The sequence below is a fragment of the Corvus cornix genome, chromosome 3 (assembly GCF_000738735.6).
Source record: "Corvus cornix cornix isolate S_Up_H32 chromosome 3, ASM73873v5, whole genome shotgun sequence".
NCBI classification, from domain to species: Eukaryota; Metazoa; Chordata; class Aves; order Passeriformes; family Corvidae; genus Corvus; species Corvus cornix.
The window spans coordinates 24761164-24784162 of record NC_047056.1 but is presented as its reverse complement, the minus strand read 5'-3'; the positions used below and the strand labels follow the sequence as shown (position 1 = coordinate 24784162).

The window sequence follows — 22999 nt, the reverse complement described above, 5'->3', positions numbered from 1 at the left end:
CCAAATACAGAGTCCCTTCAATAACAGCCTGAGCCATCCATTCCCATACAAAAAAGACATATCTGTTTTATGAGATTTCTGCCACTTTATAAATCCCTTGCCTACTAGAATGTTTTAGAAAACACCTTTTATTCATGGAAGAAAGCTAATTAGGCTGTAAAAATAAACATGTCCAGAAATCCTTCAATAAGTAGGAGGAAAAATTAACAACTGTAGTGGTTTAAAAGACAACTGAGGACTGTAACTTGACAGATCCTGAGCTAGAAGCTTTTCTTCCTTGGCCTTTAAACTGAAGAGTAAACATTTTATGGTCATTTAATAGAAACAATTATATTTAATCTGCTGACCACATGTGATGAACTAATAGCAAAATCAGTTAGGGAAGAACACTGTGCATTTCAAATACTGAATTATGTGCAGAATCAGTACAAGATTTCCCTAACTGAACACAAACCAACTCAAAAGATACAGTGATGAGCACAGGTGAACTCTGTAACCTTCCTTTGATTACTCACATAGGCTCTCTTAAATTATAAATATCTGAGATCACTGCTTATCCTGACTGCTGGAAATAACAATGGTATGAAACAGAAGCACTCATTAAAAAAAAAAAAAAAAGAAAAACTGAAAGGAAAAAGAAAAAAATGAAAAAAGAAAACAAAAAAAGAAGAAAAAGTTTTTAGAAGTGAGAAAAAGAAAAGTTTAAAAAGAACAACCTTAAATTTAAGCACAATTAGTTGAAGTTAGTTTTGTGGCAGAGATCTACCAGCAAAAGCACATGGCAGCACCATGAAAACCATTGCACTGGGGAAGAGGCCAAAACAGAGAATCATTCTGTTGATACATGGTCAAAATGAGACAAATGGAAGGCCCCAATGGACCAGCCTGAAATGTATCTATTTATTTTCTTCTGCTAAAGAGGTATTATTTCTGGAGATAAGGAAGCATTTCATAAAGCAGAAGAAAGAAGCCCAGTTGACCCAGTCCATCTATGTCACTGGGGAAATTTACTGCAATCCTTCATCTCAACCAATAGCTTCCAGCACTGGGATGCAGATGTTATCAATGAAAGGATGAAAACAGGACATCCATATGAACATCTTTGAGCTATTAAGCAGAAGGACTGTGTTTAAGCTCAAACTCTCTGCTTTCTGGCTAAGAGCTAAATGCCATCACTGCAGTGGCTAATGAAGTGGCAGACAGGGAAAAGAAGGATTTCTGGCATGCCAAGGCAGATGAAAGCAGCTGTGCCACAGGATCAGAAGCAGCTGAAATCCAGTCTATCTGCTATCCAGCAAGGCCTGACAATCCCAGACTGCAAGATGTCCTTGTGAAGACAAGGAGTAACTAAGGGTACCCAGGAAAGCTGCACCAAAAGTCCGTAAATAAAACAGTTATGTGAACACTAGTGGGCCTATGTCTTTTGCTACTGGGCATTTTGGGTTGGGTTTTTTTTGGGGTTGCCTTTTATGAAGAGTTTATAAGTGGAGAAAATTAGATTAATAAATACCAGTGACTGTAGTGATATTTGTGAAAGTTAATGACTGAGGCTTCAGCTCCCTGTTTATTACTTTAAATGGAAGTCCAGTACTTCTCATAGTCAATCAACTTCTGTCTAAAGGGGTTACACAGAAGTAAGGGAGATATGCCAGCTGATGAAACGACACTCACAACACACTATTCTCAGGCTTACTACACTGATTGATTCCACCACTGACCTGAGAAAAACCTACATGTATTCACAACATGATAGGGTATAAATGTTTTCTTCATCTGTATTCAAAAGCAACCAAAGTACATGATCTTTTTCTCAGTGGTGCCTGAATAACATTCATGAAGAGAGTGCTTGGAGTTATGAACTGGCTATAAATGACTCATCACGCTTTAGTGCATTAATGTATGCATGTTTTCAGGGACTGACCTTTGGACTGACCTGTCAGAGGTATAGCAAAGCCATCATCCACTGACAGGCCTTTACTGAGGGAGAAAAATCTTTGTAATAGCACAGAGGAATTTACTAATCTGACATCTAGTTTAGCAGATTAATCTTGGATTTTCTTTGATCATGCCTTGCAACAATGTGCAGCAAGTCAAACCAATCAACAATCATTAATTAAAAGAACAATGAAGAGCAGAGGCTATTTAGTTATGAATGGCACACACTGACTGAATATTATTAGTTCCCAGATGAAAGCAACGTTTCCTAAATGACACAGATCGGTACTAGATAAGCTTCAAGATAGCTGTGCAATGTAAGAGGGAACCCTGAAAGAATGTTATCAGAGTCTAAAGAAAAAGCAAAATGAAACTAGAAAGCTGCCTTTGGGACTTGCATGAACCAAAGCCCTGCACTGGGATTCCTGCAATCATTATAAACATCAGAGCAAGCTCTGCAGCAGGCACTCATGCATTGCCTGCAAACATTAAGGCTTGAAAATTCTGGTCTCATAAAACAGGTAAATAAAGAACATTGTGACCCTATTAATCTGTCTCAGCCTTCCTTCATGATAGGTGATGTAGTACTGTTTGCTTATACAATAGGGGCTTATCTTGAATGCATAGACCCCGATGCTTAGCTGGTGTAACCTCATTTTTTTTATTGAAATCAGGAGATTTAATATGTCTTTACACAACTAGAACTCTGACATGTTCTGACACTAAGTTTTTGATTTCTTGTATTATGTAACGCAGAAAGTTGAGAATTTTTGTTGAAAACTCGTTACTCTCACAACAGCAGACTCAAAGTACTGCCTGGCTCTATCTTTGTGATTGTAAATCAGGCCTATGTTCCTACCTGTATGACATTATAAGGAATGACTAAGCTTTAATTATTCTGGGAAATGAAGTGAGTATAAAACAAAAGTGAAATGCTTAAGGGCACTTTGTTTAATAGAAAAAGTATAAGGAAGTTACAGGCATGTACCAGCTTAAAACTTTATTACCTAAATAATTGCATAATTATACACTGGGAAAATTGTTTGATGCAAAAAAAATACTCTCTAATGTTTGCACAGTCTCTTGTGCTGTTCTAATATTGAATGGGATATTTATGGCCAAACTTAAGCAGATCTTGTAGAAGTTCAAAGTACTTCTTATTAACAGTAATCAAGGTTTTCCTTAAAGCTCCTTGTCAACAAAGAGTGCAGAGGTGACTGGTGAATGCCTCCTGAGTGTTTAGAGCAATGAAGCAGCCTGGTAGGTGGGGGGCATTCTGGCACTGTCAAAATTGCAAGCTAAAACCCAAAAGCAGTAATGAGGCTAAGAAAGAGGAAATTTCTAATGGTCCACAGCTCTCCAGACAGCAGAGAAAGGGCTAATACAGCCAGTCATCAAACAAAAACCAGCAATGAGAGACACATTTCAAAAACATGGCTATTTAAAATCCTAAAACCACACAGCAGATAGTTCACCAGCCACAATTTTCAAATAGTTTGGCATTTTAGAGACAGATTTGTTGCAACTTAAACAGAAGGTCTTGACTCTTTGTGTCAGACAGTAAGCAAGCTTGTTTCACCTGGGTTAGGCAGAAGATCCAAGCAGATGTTTCATACCTCAAAAATCTAAGAGTATTTGTCTAATTTTGATGCCATTTCTACAGCCATTCTGTGAAATGGGTAGAATGGCATTAACCTACATTTGTCCATGGTTCCTACATCCAAGTATGGCTTCCAGGTATAAGAAAATGGAAATAGATTTTTCTTTTAATGGGCCATAATTTGTTCTTTTTGATTTTTAATTCTTAAACTTGAAAAGTGAGTGCACATTTTTCCCTGCAAATACTTTCATGTGAGGCTTATCCAGAGTGATCTTTACTCTGGATATATTAAAAAAATAGAAAAATCTCTGGCTTTCCTCTGGACTAAAAAAAACCCATCTGTTTTTCCCTTCCATTGTACTTTAGGAAAAAGTCATTAATGTGAGTTATAAGTTAAAAATCATCTCTGACCATAATCAGAGCAATTCTACTGCATCTATATTACAAAACCATCTCTTCATGTGGGACACCAGCTCATGTTTCCTAACGTGGAATACCAGCTCATGTTTCCTAACATTGATATTTAATTTTGAGTCCTGCACCTAATCATCAATAGAAAAGATAGAACATCTACTCAAAGACATGAAATGAGGAGCAGATCAGCTAAGGCAGACCTGTCTTTGGAACTGTTAATGTACAAAGTAGCATCATATCCAGGTATTCTTGCATCTTCTTCCTTCTTCTTCTTCACAATCCCTAAATACCTACTTGCATTTATTTGCAACTGGTCCAACTGAAAATAAGCTCTGGTTTGAAACCAGGTGAAAGTGCAAATGCATATTCTTAGCTCCAGAGCAGAATACCAAAATCTGGTATTCTTGATGCCTGAAGTGGCCACCTAAAAACAGAGACTAGACAGGAATAAGGGAATAAAGGTAAGTATTTATTCAAAGGGCCTTCAAAGGTACACCCCAGGGAGCCAGAGGCTACTGCCAAGATGGATCCTAAGATGGATGGCAGGTCACAAGATCTTCACACTTTTATAAGCTTAGTTCATTTGCATATCTGGGTTAATTCTCCAATTAAAGCTTCAGTTAATGATGTAATTTCCCCAAGCTTGCTCCCCCTTTAGAGGTTTTTGGTTTATACTTTTTGGGCCTAGGATGGACTGAGTGTCCTTGGAGAGCAGGCCTGGAGAGGCTTTGTCATGTCTACCTACCACGAGAGAGCAGAAGTTAACAGGCTACAAGAAACTTCAGAGTTACACGCTAGGCAGTACAGGATTTGAAAAATATCATAGTTAAAACCTAAGGCATCATCCTGAATACTCTTTACCATAAATCAATCAGGGTAAAAAGAATGTGTTTATGCCTGGAAAGTGATTTCCTAAGAAAAGTTTATTTCCTACAGGAATCAAGCAGTACAGAAGTCAAGCAGTAAACTGTGCAGTTTCCTACTTGCCTTTGAGATCACTGCCAAGTACAGTCTGAAGCATAAATGGATAAAGTTGATATAAGCAGGTTAGATGAAAGAACAGAACTGCAGACTAGGATGTATTTATGGCTGTAGAACACAGTATTTCTGCTAAGGAGACCATCTATAGCACATCTACCCTAACAGTTTCCAGCACAAGGTACAAGAAAGTAGAGGTACTGAATGATATTGCTGTGATTGCAGCTGACTTCAATGTGCCAAACTTGAGAGACAGTTCTCTTCTAAACCCAGCTGCAGGTCTGGCTGCACCTTGCTGCTTCTCCTATGGCTAACACAGAGCACAACCGGAGAATGGGAAAGTTTTTGTGGTCTGGCAAGCTGCTGTAATTCCATGAACATTCCTCTACACCTGAAACTATAATTGTTGACTCTTAAAAAAGTTAATTTCATTTTTTGCTAGACTATCTGTAAGAGACCTTTCCTAATACAATATTTTTCATCCATATGAAGGTCCAGGCTAATTTCTTTCATGTGAAGATTTACCTTTATTCAATGACAATAAATAGTTGTATTTCAATGAATTCACACAGGGTAAATTTTTATCCAGACTCAACATGCAATGGTTAAAATTGTCCCCATTGGAACTCTATTTTTACTTCCTAAACTGCACTTTGAATAAAGTTTAATAATACATGTTCACCTGAAACTCAGCAGCCACTGTTATGAAAACCATTTTTTTATGTTGGAAGCTTCCTGTAAATAGTCTGTATTTTTTTGTGGAACTAGATATACTAATACCACAGTTCTGAAATTCTGAAACTGAAATGGATTGGGAGATCATTAACTGTGCTTGCAAGGAAGATGCCTGTGAGGGTTCTCAAGCTCAGGAATAAATCTTGAAGATGACACCTGATATGCATATTTCAGTAAATGCCATTCAAAGAAGCAAAACTAATACTTAAGACAGAAAAAAGGCACATTTCTCTAAGTTACTTAGCAATTTCTTCAACCACCCCAGCAGTGTTTGTAGCATATCATCAGAGATGTAACTCATAATGTAGCTAGAAAAATAGTATCAGTTCTCTGAGGAGAAGTAAGGGAAGTTATTAAGATCAGCTGGAATGAGAGCAATTATAGAGTAAGGCAGCAAATAGATTTAGGACTCAAAAGCATATAAGAAGCTACTATATCCTAATGCAGAAAGATTTTCATCAGTCTTAGCTGGAGAAGTCTAAATTGCACATAGCAATGATGCATTTTTCAAATTATCCTAAATGAAGGCTTCTAGAACTTCTCTATGACACCATGTGGACATGAAGTCCATTGCACCATGAAGACAAAATATACTCTTGTATTTCTCAATACAACATGACAGCAGCTCTAATCTTTCAGTAAAAGAAGTCATAATGAAGCTTGTTCAGTAGAAGGGATGTTTAATTGGATATGTGAGACCTTCAGATAAGAAACTTTTAAATCAAATTATGCAGAATATTAGACCCAGGATAATGCAAATCAATGTTATTTCTTGAAGGACTAGAAATAGATATTTTGAAGAGGAAGGACAATGTGAAGCACTTGCTCTCTCCCCTTGACCAAAAGGATACTAGAAAAAGCTGCAGCCTTTATGTTTAGGGCAATGAAAGCTTTTTCTTGCTCCCCGAGGAAGAGTAAGGGTTTCACATTTAGGAAGGCAGGAAAGGAAAAAAGAAATCTTAAAATGCAGCACTGCAAATACAGGGAAAGATTTATTTAACATGGTGCCTCTAGCACCCAGGTTCTGGGCTTGAAAAATGAAGGCATCCTTCCAGTCCTATGTCCCTAGCTGCTACAGAATGTTCGTTTGCAAAAATAAAATCGCTGCTGCAGAAACACGTGAGCCTATGAAGTTGCTAAGGGACCTGTAGAAGCTTGGTTCCAGTGTTAGAATTATGTAATACAGAGTTGACTTTGAAAACATTTATCACATGATTGTGAAATCTATCACATGGATCTTAACTCTGCATTCAATTACATAGTGTATGAGCCTGCAAAAGCTCGTAAAAAACCAAATTTCTGACATTATCCAGCAAAACAATATATTCATTTCCAAATAAACGAAAAGGACAAAAAGCAAAAACCTGATTTAGTGTTTACAGCTAATGTAACAGAAGTCCTTCACATCATACATGCACACTCAATGTGAAATGAAAAATCACAAATCTTATGGCAATTTATCATCTGCCTGCTTTGCATAAAAAACTAATTGCCTCTCCCCAGCAGCTTGGCCTGGCCAATGATATTGGGCAGGAAAAATCTTTTTGGTACAGTTGGGCATGTATCCCCACTGAGTTTACATGGAAACCCTACAGTACAGTATGTTCAGGTGCCTAGGGTCTCTCAGTAAAAAAAGCAAAACAAAACAAAACATGAAACAGTGTCTATTTTGATCTCTAAACCATGTAGCTATGAAATCAAAATGAAATAATTTCACTGTGTGTGAAACTGTCCCGGTGAAAGAGACTGTAGAATGGATAGCAATCTGAGGTGCAATTTTCCATTGCATATGTTTTTCAAAGATAAACATCTGATGAGAACAGTTTGCTGTTAGTAAGTGAAAATAAGAACCAGAACTAATAGAGTAACTGCCAGCAGCTTCCAGATCATTAACTATTGTTTATTTCTCCTCATGTTCAGACATCAGACTGTAGTGATGGAAGATACAGTCATTAATTTGGGAGTCATTTCAAGATGTTCCCATAAACACTGAATCAGGATACTGGCAAGCTGCCTATGAAAACTTGCTGCCAAGAACTTCTTTTTTTTTTTGCGTAGTGATTTTTATTGTTGCCATTATTTTCTGCTTTCTAGTCACTGCAATAGACCAACTATGGGTAGATCATCAGAGTTTATACAAAGACTGACTTTTTATACTTTGTTCTGCAGTTACAGATGGGTTTTGCCTTTATTATGAAAAAACCCTTTAAAAAGTTGCATCATAAAGCATCAATTATTCTGTTCCTGACCTCTCTCATAGCAGCCAAAAAGGAAAAATGTGTTTTTCCTTACTTAACAGATGCCTATTAAAGTGACAGGTGAGCTGTCTGAAATAATTAATCTGCAAGATTTCACAGAAAGTATGTCTGCCCTCCCTCACAATCGCATGTTTACAGAGTCTATCCTACTTTAAAAAATAATTTAAAAAAATAAATAATTTTTCTCTCTGACAATATTTGAGTAGGAAAACAGTGAAAATGCAATAATATAATGAGAAATTTCTGCAAACAACATCCTAAGCATGAACTACTAATAGGATCATAAAGGATACATTTGAAATCTAGGAGCTCCATATTCTTACATATACATATATATACTCTCCTGGACAAGCCCAGAGTAAATGGCAGAACTGCCACTGTTCAGGACTAAAATATTTCATCCCTCCTGAGAGCCTGAATGCTAGCCAGAATTTTTAGTTTTCATGATTATTATGTAACAGTTAGCTGGTGCATGAAAGCATCAGAAAACCAAGAATTTATTCTGAATCTTGCTACAGTTGCACGGATGTCACATTTAGTGCATCATGAAGCTATTGCTAATTGATGTACATGGTGACAGGCAAAAGCAAACCTTAATAACAGCTTGTAGACTCTCCTGAAGAACAAAAAAAATTGAACAAATTATTTGAAGTTTACAAGTTTGCACAATAATTTTATGGCACCATTGATTATTTCAAACACTGGGCATCACTGTCAAAGGGCACATCTGATATGTGTTTTTTGTCTAGCCAGAAGAGGGATAATTAAGATAAATCCAGACTTCTACTACTGAGTTAAAGAATCTTATAGTATATACCACACAGTCTCAAGGAAGTCAAAGTTGATGGCTTTAAATGCCAAACAATTATTTCTTTTTGCTGATTTAGGAATAATCAAGAACAACAGTCCTCTAGTGTTCTTTTGGCCTGGACATAACAGAGTAAAATGTGGAACAGTAATACAAGACAGATCAAATAAACTCCTTTATAATATTGTGATTAATTTTAGATTTCCTTCATAAAACCATAGTTATGTCTTCAGTCTATTTCTGGATCAATAAACAAAGAAGAAACCAAGTTTCTGATCTGATAACTGTGTTTTTATTGAAAAAGCATGAATTAGAAAACAGAAACCTTTAAATACTAAAAAATGCCCTAGGTTAGGAATGTCCAGCCCTATTAATCCTGCACGCCACATCCTAAACCCCAAGAACTTTACATAATATGTACTTCACACCACAAAGAACTCAGTGGATAAGGAACTCAAGGAGCTGTTCCTGTGCCAGAAACAACACTGCTTCCGCCACAATTCCTCCATTTCACTGCAGGATGGGAATGAGCTAAAGCACAAGTAGGATCAAGTGTGTCTTAGATCTACCACCCTGAGCAGATCAGGATGAACACTTCCTCAGGCACTAGGTCCAGAAGAGGCAGCCACTCAGCCCACAGGGTGATTGCACCCCACAGCAGCCTGGAGCTGGCGGGCACTCTGTAGCCAGCCGAGAGTAAGCTTCATCTCAAGAAGTGTTCAAAAGGTTGCCCTATTTTCCCTCCTAGGCATCCTTTTAAAAGGGATTTGCTTTCAGGAACACAAAAGACTTTGAAGAATGATCTTGAAGCTGTGGTCAAACTAATTAAAGGCTGTTTAACTGTGAACAAGAATAACACAGCTTGACCACATTAATGGCACCTATTCCTCTGGTTCTCCCATAATTTCCCCTGTCATTAGTCTTAAGAGGTGCTCCTTGTGTGAGCTACTGTCATGGGTTAGCTACCATAGTCCCAGAAATGATGTTCTCATAAAGGAGGGCTTACAGCTTTCCCCATGACCTGACAGAACCTATCAGCTGGCCAGTTTGAATATGGACAATTCTTTAAGCCACTTAAAATTGTGACCACCTCTGTGATCCACGCTTAAGAATAGACAACCCCCCCACAGCTCTCTCTCTCGTTTCCAGTGCTGGTACAGGTGGCTGCGGGCCCCGTGTGGGGCCAGGCCGGGCCGCAGCCATCCTGGAGCCGATGGGCCCTGTTCCACCCGCAGAAGCCCCCCCACAGCCCTGCTGTGGGCAGCCGGAGCAGCTCGGCTCCGCCCCCCCCCTCCCCTCCAGTGCAATAAACAAATTTCCAGCTGCAAGGCAGAGGTGAGATTAACCCTTTTAGTGCTGTGAAGAGCTGAAAACCTGAGGGAAGAGAAAGAGGAGATGCTTAAAGCTGAAATTCTGTTGTGAAGCTATGAGATATCAGAGTATCCCATTGTAATTTCATGAAGATATGGGGGGTGGAGTGTTCAACTTGTACTTGTGAGCAAAAGCACCGGCGCTGAGATAGGCAGATGCTGAAGCGGCTGTAATTTCATGAGAAGTTTGGACAGGGAGAGATGGAAACGATGAGGACTTTTGCTCCAAACGGGAAAGGAGAAAACCTCAGTTCCTAGAGATGCTCCCAGAGATAGTCCTAAAGATGAAGATGAGGAAGACCCTTTGCTCCCAGGGAAGGAAAAGGGCCTCTGTTCTTAGAGATGAAATGCTCCCAGAGATGGGTGAAGAAAACTTTTGTTTCTGAATGGCTCAACCTTAAAATTGTACCCCCAAAACCTTCAAGAGTGGACCCTCAAAAGCAGTTGTGGGAAAAGCTGCAAGTCGGGGGAAAGGACTCACATGCGAGCAGAGAGACTCCTCTTCCTAAATGGACTGAACAATATTTGGAAGTGGGCGGCTGTCTCATTGTGATAATGTTTTCATAGCATGAGCAAGAAGAGACTTCTCTTTCTAAATGGACTGAACAAGGTTATTATGGAAGTGGTAAACAGACTGAACATCTCAAGGGTTGTCTTTTTACATTGTCAGTGGGAGAAGGGAGGAAGGTGGGGGGAGGAGGAGAGTTCTGAAGGTGGTATAATTTTTTTTCCCTTCTTTTAGGTCTGTTAATAAACTTCTTTATATTCTTTCAAAGTCGGTGCCTGCTTTGCATTTCTCCTAATTCTTACCTCACAGAAGATAAACAGTAATGAGTATTTTGGGTCAAACCACTACCTTAAATTGGTGTTTCTGCCCGGTTACAGAACCAAACCCGCTACAGTTACAAACAAGAATTTGCAGCCCTAATTGATCCTGCATCATTACAGGCTACCACACGTATCAGGCTCCGGTCCAGACTCAGAATGGGGGACAGGAAGGTCTGAAGGAAAACATGCAGCCCACCAGGGCACTTGAAGAATGGGTACACAATGAACAGAAATGCATTAAGCCCAGCACAGCAAGAACAAACTCAATGTGTCCATGTGTGAGGAGAAAGGGTATTGCAGCAAAAATTAAGCTAGAAGATCCTGGTCGGATGTTGCTGTTTCCTAACATTGGTCTCTGAAAGATTCAAGTATCTTGCTATGTATCCAGAGGCATTAGTTTAATACTTACTCAGAACTTTGTCTGAACCTTCCTACTGCTGACCCAAGTAGGGAGGCAACGGCTTGTGGGTATCATAATGCAGACATACATTCCTGTAGGAAATTATCTGCAGAAACTGAGGTAGCTTAGCCATGGCAGGCTACCAGATTACAGAAACTTAGACAAAACTTGGCTTGCAAACCTTTTGTGACTAATTAACCTACTACCACACTTCCGGTTTTCTAAGCTGTTAGTCAAGATTATAAGAGTGTGAAAATAAAGAATCTTTATAAAATGTCCAGAAATTCAGTGAAGTTCATATTTTATCACTACTTGCTAAAAAGAAGCCAAAGTCGTGACAGGTGAAACCAATGCTAATGTTTAACCTGAAATACAGAAAGGAATAAAATTCAGATTTATCTCATCTTCTATTTTTTTCCAAAGAATCTTCTGCAAGAGCTCTCCAGCAGACAGTATGTAAGACATGCATAGCAACAGAAATACAACAATCATAACACACTGGTCCAGCTGTCTGATCATGTCTGGAAATGACCACTTTTAGCTGGCAGGAAGACCTTTAAACACAATACAAAGTGATTATTTTTATTATGGAATTAGTTATACCAGCAAATGGTTAGAAGCAGCTATTAGCACCTCAGCTTTCTTATGTAACTTTGCTTTCTCAAGTGTATTATCACATTCTTTTTAGTAGTCTTCTATCATAGGACATACAAACAGATTACACTTCCCAAGGACTTCAAGTTTGCTGCTGTAGTATTTATGAAGACTTTCTGAAGAATACAAATAATGAGTACGGACATTCTTTCGATCATTATTCTGAGATCTACAGGAGATAAATGGTTTTAATGAAGTTCTCCAAACCACCTTCTAGTATTAACTACTGGTCTCAGAGGAATGCACTGAAAATTATTTGCCACAAATATTTATCTTTATAGCGCATCCTAATTGGTACCAACCTAAATGTTCGCTGCAGAATTCTTACAAGAAAAGGACAAGCAGATCACAGAATTTGCCAATACTGTTTAAAAATAAAGCAACTTTGAACAGATGGAATTTACAAGAAAACTTAAGCAAGATAAAGCTTAAATATATAGACCTACACCTTTGCCAAGCATCCAGAATTACAGTAATTTTTGTAGAAAAATGTTTGGAAGTTACTGGGGTTACTGGGCTTACTTTTGAAACTACTTTAGTTTTGTTTTTCATTTGAATTCAATTCTAAAATGAAGTTAAAATCTCAAAGGATGTTTTGCATTTGTATGAAGTTAAGCATTTCATGGACATATTATGCCCACAGCAAATTTCAGAGTTAATTCTGATGGAAAAAAACTGATTCTGAGAAGAGAAATTGCTCAGGATTTGTAAGAAAGAAATAAGAAAAAAATTTTTTTTTTATTTTACTTGCAAATCAATTGTAAAAATGTGACCAATTGCACATGAGTTACTTATAATAATTTTTTTTCTCTTAGTAAGCCTTAATTCCCATTTAATTAATAAAATTTTAATTATTTTTCATTTACACACACATAGATCTCAACTGTATATATAAATGCAGACATATATACACACACCACCATATTTTATGCATCCTGATACAATTAAATGTGAGTATTGTTTGACTATGATGCAAAAACAAATAAGATAATTTAGGCTATTATGGTAAGGCTTCCATTCTATTGCAAGCATGGCCTTTTTTTCTTTGGTTGATTGGGGATTTTTTCACCTTTTCCTTTTCTCTCTAGTATTCTGGGATTTTCCTTTTGACACAGCTACAACTTTGGATGTGAATATCCTTTTTATTTCCACAACCAGATCAGACTTGAATGCTTTCAAATTTCTTCAAGTTTTCTAATTACAGACGTTTTACTAAGGGGTTTGTTTTTTTTTTTTTTTTTTTGGTCTAACTTTCTACTTTGCTTCCCATTCAGGAATTGGAATTCCTTCTTAATTTAAGCCCTTCACAAATTATGATTATCCTAAAATACAACTAAATCCACACTGCATGATATGATTTCAGTACCTGAAATCACTGAATATACCTTTTTTTCCCCTTCTGTTGCAGTGCAAGTCAGAAAGCAGAAAAAGCAGTTTCCTTCTAACAACAAACAGTTCAACTATGCAATCCATCTTTTTTAATGTCTTTTCTTTTTTTGCCTAGAACTCTGTCCAGACTAATTTTCTCCATTCAAGGTGAAATTTAGAAGCCAAGAAGTAATCTTTTCCATTGAAAACTGTCCTTGAACTTTTTGTAATTGAACTTCAGGTCTAAAATAGGAAAAAAAATTCCAAAAGGAAGAAAGGACACTTTTTAAAATAGTCTGAACGTAAAAACAACTCCCTCTACACATTGCATTAATTGTCCAATTCTCAGGAGAAAAATATAAGCTATACAGAGAGATGCAATATCTAAAGACTTTCAAAAAAAGTATCTAGAGCAGTGCTGTTACAATAATCAACAGAAAAAATTACTCAACTAAACATATTTTATAACATAGCTAATGACAAATACAGTAGAAATAAACGAGGTGCCAGCACTGCTTAATCAGAAACACACTGTGCAGTACCCGGTAGGATTTTAACATATTTATTAGAGGAAAACTTTCAGGTTAACCTAAAAATCCTCAGAGGCAGCATTATCCCCTAAAGGTTTTATGTTATTGTCTTCTCATTATAGTTCTTCATTAGCCTATAAGAGCTCCCAAGGCACTAAATACCTAAAGAAAATCAGCATAGAAAAATAAGAAACCGCGTAGTAATGGAATCCAAGTTGTGGATGCAATGCTCAAATTAAAGAAAATGAGAAGAATTTGGAGGAGTCATTCAACTCCAACAATACCAGTCACTGTTGAATTTCAGCATATTTATCTGTAGTATCTACCTCTGGTGGCATGGCTCTTCAACACCATATACATAGTACCATGTTGTTGATTTTAGGTTTCATTCAGGGGTATTTTCTCTTAGTGTATGAACTTTAGTTTTCCGGATCCTTTTCAGAAAACCTTCAGTGGAGGCTGAGAGAATCCAAGAGGCTCTTCCCACTGCATTCTGTTTAAGCTCAGTCAACTATGATGGAAGACAAGTCTTTCTGCAAAAAGACTTTTACAATTGTCATTTGACATTATCAATAACACTGAGATATTTACTTTCCTTTGGTAAGATGACTGTTCTGAAAACTATTAGCTGATTATTCAACAAGGAGAAATTTGTGATGAAAGAGACTCAGAAGAAGAGATATTCTTTTAATTGCCTTTTCATATCTATTGATAAATTACAGGGTTTTTTCTCATTCAAAGCAACACAAGTTACATGCCACATCAGGAATGAGAGCTTACTTCAAAATATCCTGTGTATGACAAACACTTAGAAGAACCTGTCTTCAAGTCAGCTTGCTTCATGCTATTTCAGCATCAGGGCAAAAGAAGTGTTATTTTGTGTTTCTCGTTCTTGCAATACATATGCTTTTTGACGTAGTGACAATACCGTGAGCTAACTGAAAACTCCCTGGATTCTGCATTCCACTCCTTGGAAAAAGTCAGAGAAAAAGCTAACAACACTTAAATGTATCAAGAGAAGAACAGCTCCATTCCTCTTTTGACCCTGTGAAAGGACAGAATGGCTATAAATTGCCAGATATGTACCCTATTTTCAATTAAAATAAAATCATTCTGTGGTTCAGAAATAAATGTTTCTGTATTTATTGATATAAATGTAAAGAATAAAAATCAATATTCATTTATTTATAGCAGTCTGCTCTTGAAGAAATTTTGAAAAAGATTCAGTAAAATGAGTGAAGTAATCCTAAATCACTAACAAAAATAATTTGTTATCTTTCTAAAACGCCAGAATTTTTAACCTGGCTTATGAAAAAAACCTCCAAAATATTTCATAGCAAAGAGTTTCAGAGTATAAGCAAGCCCACAGAAAAGATCAAGGAGTTTCTAGAAGAACTAATATATGGAACAATGCATTTCCATTTTATTTGGAATTTTACAAAAGAAATTGTTTGCAGACTTTTGCTGTTAAATTGTGACACAAAGTGTGAAACCGTGTGCTGCCAGGACTTTTGAGCATCAACTTCAAAATTCAAATTGAGGTCCAAGTATTTGTCAAATTGGTTTCATAGGGCCCAATTAAAACAAAAAAAGCCCACAACACAATTTCTGTAGCTGCATTCCTCAAACCAGGGATAACACAAGCAATCAGGTGTCTTAGGGCCAACCAATCCCAGTTTATGTAGTGTCACAGCAACACCCACACACCAAAAAAATGACTGGTTTTAGTAAATTTTACTTAAAGTTTATCTATGAAGCACTTTCAGATTCCATGAAAACCATTTCTGTGGTACCACCAGACATCAGGAAAATCTTTTTCCCTTCATGTTAAGCCACCATAAGAGCCAATAATTCAGTCCTCATAGGAAATGCATTCAGATACAGTATTTGTGTCCTTGTTATGGCATATCACAGTAGCTTAAGTGTATTAAACTCTGACTTAGCCCCTGCTCTTACATGCTGGCATCAAAAAGGCAACTTTGGCCAACGACATTGAAATATAGAAAATTCCAAAAACAGGAACAGTAACACAGCATGAACTGTTACATAAATTTACCAGTAATATTTACTCCTTTCTCAAAGGAAGTTTTTCCCATGAAACCATAACTACTACTGTCTGAGCTTGAGAAAAAAGAATCACAACAACCTTCTCAGCAACACAGGCAGGAATGAAATTGGGCAGCTCCAGATCTCAAGAGGGAATATTTTATCTGAGGACTATATCAAGCCAAGGTTTCTTCCCAGAGAGGAGCTCTAATATATGTACCTAATCATGGTACTACAATACATTTTTGGAATTATCAAGAAAAAATGCAATTCTATCAGGGTTAGACATAGTCAAGGTATTAATACTAGAGAGGGTAACTGCATGCCAGCAGCAGCATTTTGCCCCAAAATAGGCTTAGGTGCAAAGCTCTGTCTAATGTGGCAGAGACAGGGCTGACTTGGCACCACTTGAGAAGTAAGTTAGCTCTCTTTAGAAGAAAAGATTTATAAATATCAAAAACCCATGGTCACTAGGGTTGAACAAAAATCTCTACTATTACCTGAAGCAAGGTCAAGACCACTGTGGAAAAGGAAAAGCTCTAAGATTGTAACATGAAGTTGCCAAAACACCTCATCTGTCACACTGGTTGTTCATGTTTGTTTATATTATGATTTGGCAAAGCTGGTCTAGTCATATAAGTACTTCCAGTATTTCCTCCATAGTGGGTAACTCAATAACAACTTCAGAGTTACGGTAGCAACTTAGGTGAGTTCTTGGCTCCTGCCTGAGAAATGGCAGAGTTTTCCTCTCCCTGGTGTTTTGAACCTGGCACATCATTAGAAAACACCACCAATTTCCTTCACACACTTAGGTTTTGTAATACTTTGCCACAAAACTTTTCCTGCCTCAACAGCACCTAATCTTGCTGTTCAGTTCTATGTTTATCTGCAAATATTAAATATTCCTGTTTAACAGTTTTGAAAAAATAATATTTTCCAACAGCATCTCTGCATTCTATTTCTTCTTTAAAAATGGAGGAGCAAAACCCTATTTTCAAAGATCTGTTTTCTCCAGTAGTGTTCTTTACCGTTGTCCTTATTTATCAAGGTAATCACTATTTTTGCTTCTCACCCTCCAAGTCACATTCCTTGGCCATATACCATTATTTGAACTTTTTTCCAGGATGTTTGGTGAAACATACACAAGGATTTTTGAGCAAGTTTTTGTCCTCTGCAAAATCTTCTGAGTGGAAAGGATGATTAAGTATATTCTCATATTTTATTGTCTTTTTTTCCAAAATTTGCTGCTTTCTTAAAAAATCATAAGAATGATTCTCTGGAATACTTTTAAAAAGACAGATTGCAACTCCCAAAGCAGTTATTGACATTTTTAAATATGGTTTTAGTTTAGATCTTGCCTAAGTCCTTAATTTGGTTCCTCAAACCCTAATTGGGCAACATTTTCCTCAATCAGCTAAACAAGAATGCAATGTGTTTCTTATATGATTAAGAATACTTCCATCCCCTCCCTAAAGGCTGTAATTAACTAATGCAAATATGACTTCATCATGTTGTCACCTCTATGACACCTGGATAATGCAAAGAGACTCCAGCATGAAAATCATAGCTCTAGTCTGAGACCAAACCATGGCCACCCCATTACTCACACACATGCACTCACCAGCGGGCCTTGGGTGTGAAGGATTAAGCTTTAGGAAAATGCAATACCCACAGCTCCATTCAGACCTGCCTCTTCAATCCAAGGGAGCCTCTCCACCTGCCCAGATATCAGGTAAATTTCTGAACCTCAGTACCAAGGCAGTCTTTTATCTCAAAAGGATGGAGCTGCACATGTTGGTAACAAGTAGGGCAGGGAGCCAGGAAACCAGAACACCTACACTCTTCCACACAATTCAACGAGAGAATTGGGAGTTGGCATGGAAAAAGTGTGTGTTAGGAGGCTGTTAGTCCCTCTTCTGCCTTAGGCAATCAGGAGAAGCCAATGAAATTAATTAGTCCAAGCTTAGCTAACCATTTGAGGACTAGAAACCAAATAGAATTTTAGGGCTGTGCTTAAGCCTGGTACTTAACAGTGACTCTGAGATCCTCTAAAAGCAGGAGAGCTTTGCTGTAGAGCACTGGAAGCTCTGAAGTATGGGGTAGCTAATTTTGAACATGATAATATTTGAGGATTCAATGGAGATGATGGTTCTTGTAGCAACTGCATTTTGCAGCACTTACTTCTGCAGGAAAACATACATTCTATTGACTGTAACAGGAATTTAGAAAAATCATGCTCTGACTTTTTCACCTAATATCAGAGGCCTGGAGTGGACTGTAGAGATTCCTTCTTTTGGATGTATTATAGTACTTAATACTGGAATATATTTTATAGCCATTCTTCATGATAAAGCAGACAGGAATCCTACTCTGCTTTTTGCTGTGATAATTCCACTAAAACTGTGCCTGCAACTTTTAGAAAAATATGTTGATAATGAACTGGCTGCCACATACTTAGTATCTTGTTTCTCTTAGCTGAACAGTCAGAACCTTAATTCTTAACAAGCAATTTATAGGGGTGTGTGGTGGATTACCATAATATGAGACAGAAACACTTATAATTAAAACTCTATTGTCCAGGGAGAAAAAAAAAAAAATACAATTGTGCCTTGTCACAGATTTCAAATAAACACATTTTTGAAATGTTCCCAGGTTTTCTGTTTGGGATGTTCTATCTCTTCCTGAGTGTTCAAGACTACTGATGTATTTTACACTGTTTATGGTAGGTTAAAACCAGAGCTAGTTTAGTTTGCATACTTCAAAGTCACTTTTTAAATTTACTCACTCTGACTTTGGCAGACAAAAAAAAGGACTAGAGTAAACAGAGCACACACACATCCTCCCTCTCCTTACTACCCACTAAAAAAAAAGTAGTATTCCACTTTCTTTCTCCCCATTCTTACATTTCCAATGAGTTGAGCTTGTGTCTGCCATTATAGAAACACAGCTGAGACCTGCACAACACATACTTAAATTTAACACATTCCCATGGCAGTAATGAACAAAGCAGTCCTTCCCTTCAGGAAAATCCTGGACTTGCACTCCCCATGTCCCAGAGCAGTATAGAATTTAGAAGAAAAACAGGAAACACATGTGGAAACCAGATAGAACTGACCAAACCTAGCTATTAAGGTTAGCCCAGCCAGTAGCTATTAAATAAATAATCACATCTATCTATATTATGCCTGACTGATCCTTCCCACCCTCCACCAGCTATTCATACTGAAACACGCAGGCTAGGTGTATTTATCAGCTTAAATATGCAGAGGAAAGAAACAAGAGCTAGTGAAGTATGTACATACATCTTAGAGTTTCTAATTTTTCCATACATTCATGAAAAAAGAATCAATATAACCTTCACAAAGTTAAAAAAAACCTACACTTTTGATTGGCAAGAGCATGTACACATAAGCAGCTAGTGTCCGTATCTGCTCCATTAAGTATACACATGTATACATAAAAATGTATATAATCTCAGATACATATGTTCCTGTTCAGAAATCAAACAGAGTAACAGGGCAACATTTTTTTCAGTGATGGAAAAATTAGTCATAGTCATAATGATTAGTGCTGTGGTCTTTTTCCCAGTCTACCTTATTCTACCATGATCTCCGATTTTCAAAACACTCTAAAAATAATCTATGTAATCTTTGGTTTCTGTGTCTCAAAGAGAATTTTACAAATGAAGATGGGACATTTTCACTGTCCTCCAATCCAATGTTATAGATACTAGATGTAAAGTGATGTTGAAAAGAAAAGATTTTGTAAATATAAAAACTCTCAGCACAGAAGCTGTAAGTGATGATAAAACAAATCAGACTGCGCATGTGAGCTGAGCTCATTTTCACATAAATATTGTTTTCCCATGTGTGCTTAATGAAACAGCAAGAAAAACATTCAGGCTTTCTAATAGTGCCATCTATAAAACACAGTGGGACTCTCAGTAAAAAGACTGCCAAGACCTTTAATATACAGGGATCTTGCAACTCTCTGCCTGTGACAAGCAACCTGCAGCATCCTGAGGTTCATATCCAGCCTTTTGGGAAAAATCAAATTCCCTTCTCTGGATTCTTGGAAAACTTGACTCGTCTCAGAAAGGAGAAGTTCAATAGATAGTTCTAAACTAACAAAATTTTAATAAAGTGGGACAAGAATGAACAATATTTACAATGACCTCCAATAAGAAGGCAACCCTTGTTTTCTCAAAATACAAATATAATAATTCAAGTAAATGTCTTTTTAGAGTGACCTCTATGGAAGCTGGAGCCTGCCTGCGGTTCCTTCTCAATGACTGGGTTTGGAAATCCCTCTGGGGATTGAATTGGGGAGCTCAACTGAATTTATGGTACTTTGCTATCTGCTAGCCACTTTTCTCATTATTTACTCTATAGCAATTTCAGTTTTTCTGCTAAATATGGTGACAAAAGGTTCTTGTCATATTTTCTAAATATAGTTTCCTCTTTAATATTTCAGCATTGCTTCATCCAAAAGCTTCAAGATAGGGCAGCAGAACAAGCCAGAACAAGCCAGTAGCTCAGTCCAGGACTACTTTGAATTAATGTCTTAGAAATATATTTGTCACAGAATTCCCCATAATACAAAATCTTCACTAGAAGCAGGAGATGTCTTTGGCATTGCTTCAACACAGTGAGGATGAGCTGTGGTTAACAATAAGCACAACAGGCCCTAAGAAGGAGGGAAATGAAGAATGGATTTTGACAAGAACTGGCCAAACTTTAAATTACTTTCTGCCTAAACATACAGGTTTGGAGTGAAAGAAGGGTTAAACACTGAATTTGACAGGTTCTTTGTAACAATAAAGACATTGGTGGTACTCACTGAATGTAGAGGTACCAGCTAAATCAGTGGTGAAATGCTGCTTTACCCTGAACTCAATATCAAGAAAAGAAGTTATGTAGAAAAAAAATAACAGAACAGTCTCACTGGCTATAGTCAAGCAGTGGCAGGAGAACAGGAGATACTTCAAATACCTTGAGTAAAGTTACATTACAAGACAGGTTTGCTGGGCCTGACTTTTCCTGTATTCAACCTCTTCTAAAAATGCATAAAGCTTGGTCCAAGACTGTTCATCCCACAGAGCAGCATATAACAACCATCTTTCCTGTGATCAAGTTAGACTGTGAAAGCATACATGAATTATTTTTGCCTAGGGAGCCTTAAGTCCTGCTTTCATCACATAGGCAGATGGGCACCACCACCATGAATCTATAGTAATCATTTGGCTCATTGTTCTGTTTTGTTTAGGTGTTATTATTTACTTCTTTTTTCATGCCTGGGGAAGAAATACAAGAAGTGCTATAGGGAGGAAGGATAGAAATGGGCAAGAATTGTCTTCAAAGATAGTAGTTCACCTAATAAAAAAAAATTTCTTGTAAACTCAAGTCTCATAAATTCAAGTCCCTTTGGCTGTCTGTGCGCTATGGCCATGAGACATATGAGCCTTGCTCTTTAATTTGAAGACTTTAAAAAAAGGTCAAATAAAAACAAACAGAAAAAGTGTAGTTTGTTGTCCTGGCTCATTGCCTTAGTGGTTTGGTTGCTAAGAACATTGAAATGCTAAAAGGCCATTTATACCACAGAAATCCTTAGCACTGTCTCTGCTTTTATCTTAGTCACTGAAACAGAATGTTTAATCTACTTGCTAGAAGTAACACAGACTTTTTGAGATCCACCATAGTGACCCACCTATTTTTGGCATTATCTATGCAGCCATACACTGCATTAGAGATGCCTTATTCTCCCCATATATAGAGCAGCTGAAACAGGCACCTTTCCATTTAAAGAGGCTTGGTTAAAAGAAATTAAGAAAATGAGAAAAAAAAGAAAGAGGGAAAGAAGGAAAATAAGAAACATTGTGGCATTGTGAGCTTTGACTTAATGTGAACTTTCCTATACTCCAGTCATGAGACTTAACCAAGAACAGCCTTGGGGATATTATGATGGGAAAAGCAAAGTGTGGTGATTGCATTGGGAATATATTAGCTGGAACGCTGTCTCAGCAGCTGGCGAGCAGCCTTTTGAAAACAGCATTATTCCAAGAACTATATAAATAAACAGAGGCCTTGGGAATTTTTATCCGTCCAAAAAAATCTCTTTGCCAAGCCAACCATTACCCAAACTTTCTCTATATGTGTGCCTCACGTGGAGGGTACTTTATACAGAGTAAGAGATGACTAATTATGCCTGCCAAATGCTTTAAGTTTGGGTTGGGCGAGGGCTAATTTGCAAAGGGGATGAAGAAGAAAAGGGTGTGGGGAAAACGGCTTTTCCAGAGGTCTAAGCTAAAGTAATTATGCAGCTAATTATTAGTGGACTTTGTTACTACTGCTGATCATCAAGAACTGTATTTTGCTTTATGTTCACAGGGCCTCAGGTGATAATTCTTGCTACTGAGTAATTCTCACATAGCAATGCCCAGATGATAATGCATTACACTGCATCTCTACCTTACAGCTCAGAGGAGTCTACAGAACCAGAAGACTTGCTTGTTCAGCAAAGGCTGGGTCAGAACAACAACCTCAGATGAATGGATGTAGGAGGACACCAAAGATTCTCTAAGACAGCTGCTTTGTCACACCCTGGATGATGAAAACCTGCTTACTTCTTTCTGAGGCTTCCTGCTATCCCTCCCAAGTCCACCCAAAAAAAAAAAAGAAAAGCATTTTGCTGTACTAATTGCTATTCCTAATAAGATCTAAAATAATAATCGGCATCAATATGGATTTCTACTCATCACAAGTTGTACCAGGAAAAGCAGTACAATTACCATGAAAAGGACAGAAGCAGGCCAAAAGCACAGCTCTCCAGATGGCTGTAGCATTGCTTTGCAAATATCCAATAATTTTTACTCTTACAGCCCAAAAGAGAAAGGTTAAATATGAAGTAATAATAGACAAGAGAAGTTAGGAACAAAAAAAATGCCACAGTGACAAAAATGCATGCAAAGTGTTTCAAGAGTATTTACCTTGATAATATATATTATCTTTTCCTTTTTTTTTTTAAACTGTTCTAGTTTTAAGTCCAGACTTTTTGTCCAGTTCCAAACTTTTTTATT

At 37.4% G+C, this 22999-nt stretch overlaps 1 long non-coding RNA gene across 3 annotated transcripts in view; it reads right to left on the bottom strand.

The window, feature by feature from the left end:
* The window catches only part of LOC104685672, a 320409-nt gene that overhangs the window by 258688 nt on the left and 38722 nt on the right, over positions 1-22999 (bottom strand). Inside the window, exon 1 of one of the 3 annotated variants that reach the window (XR_002044173.3) lies at positions 17546-17637. The exons of the other annotated variants lie outside the window; for them this stretch is intronic. This is a non-coding gene — a long non-coding RNA (uncharacterized LOC104685672). Of the gene's footprint in view, positions 1-17545; positions 17638-22999 lie in introns of those variants that run through there. 3 annotated transcript variants of the gene reach the window in all.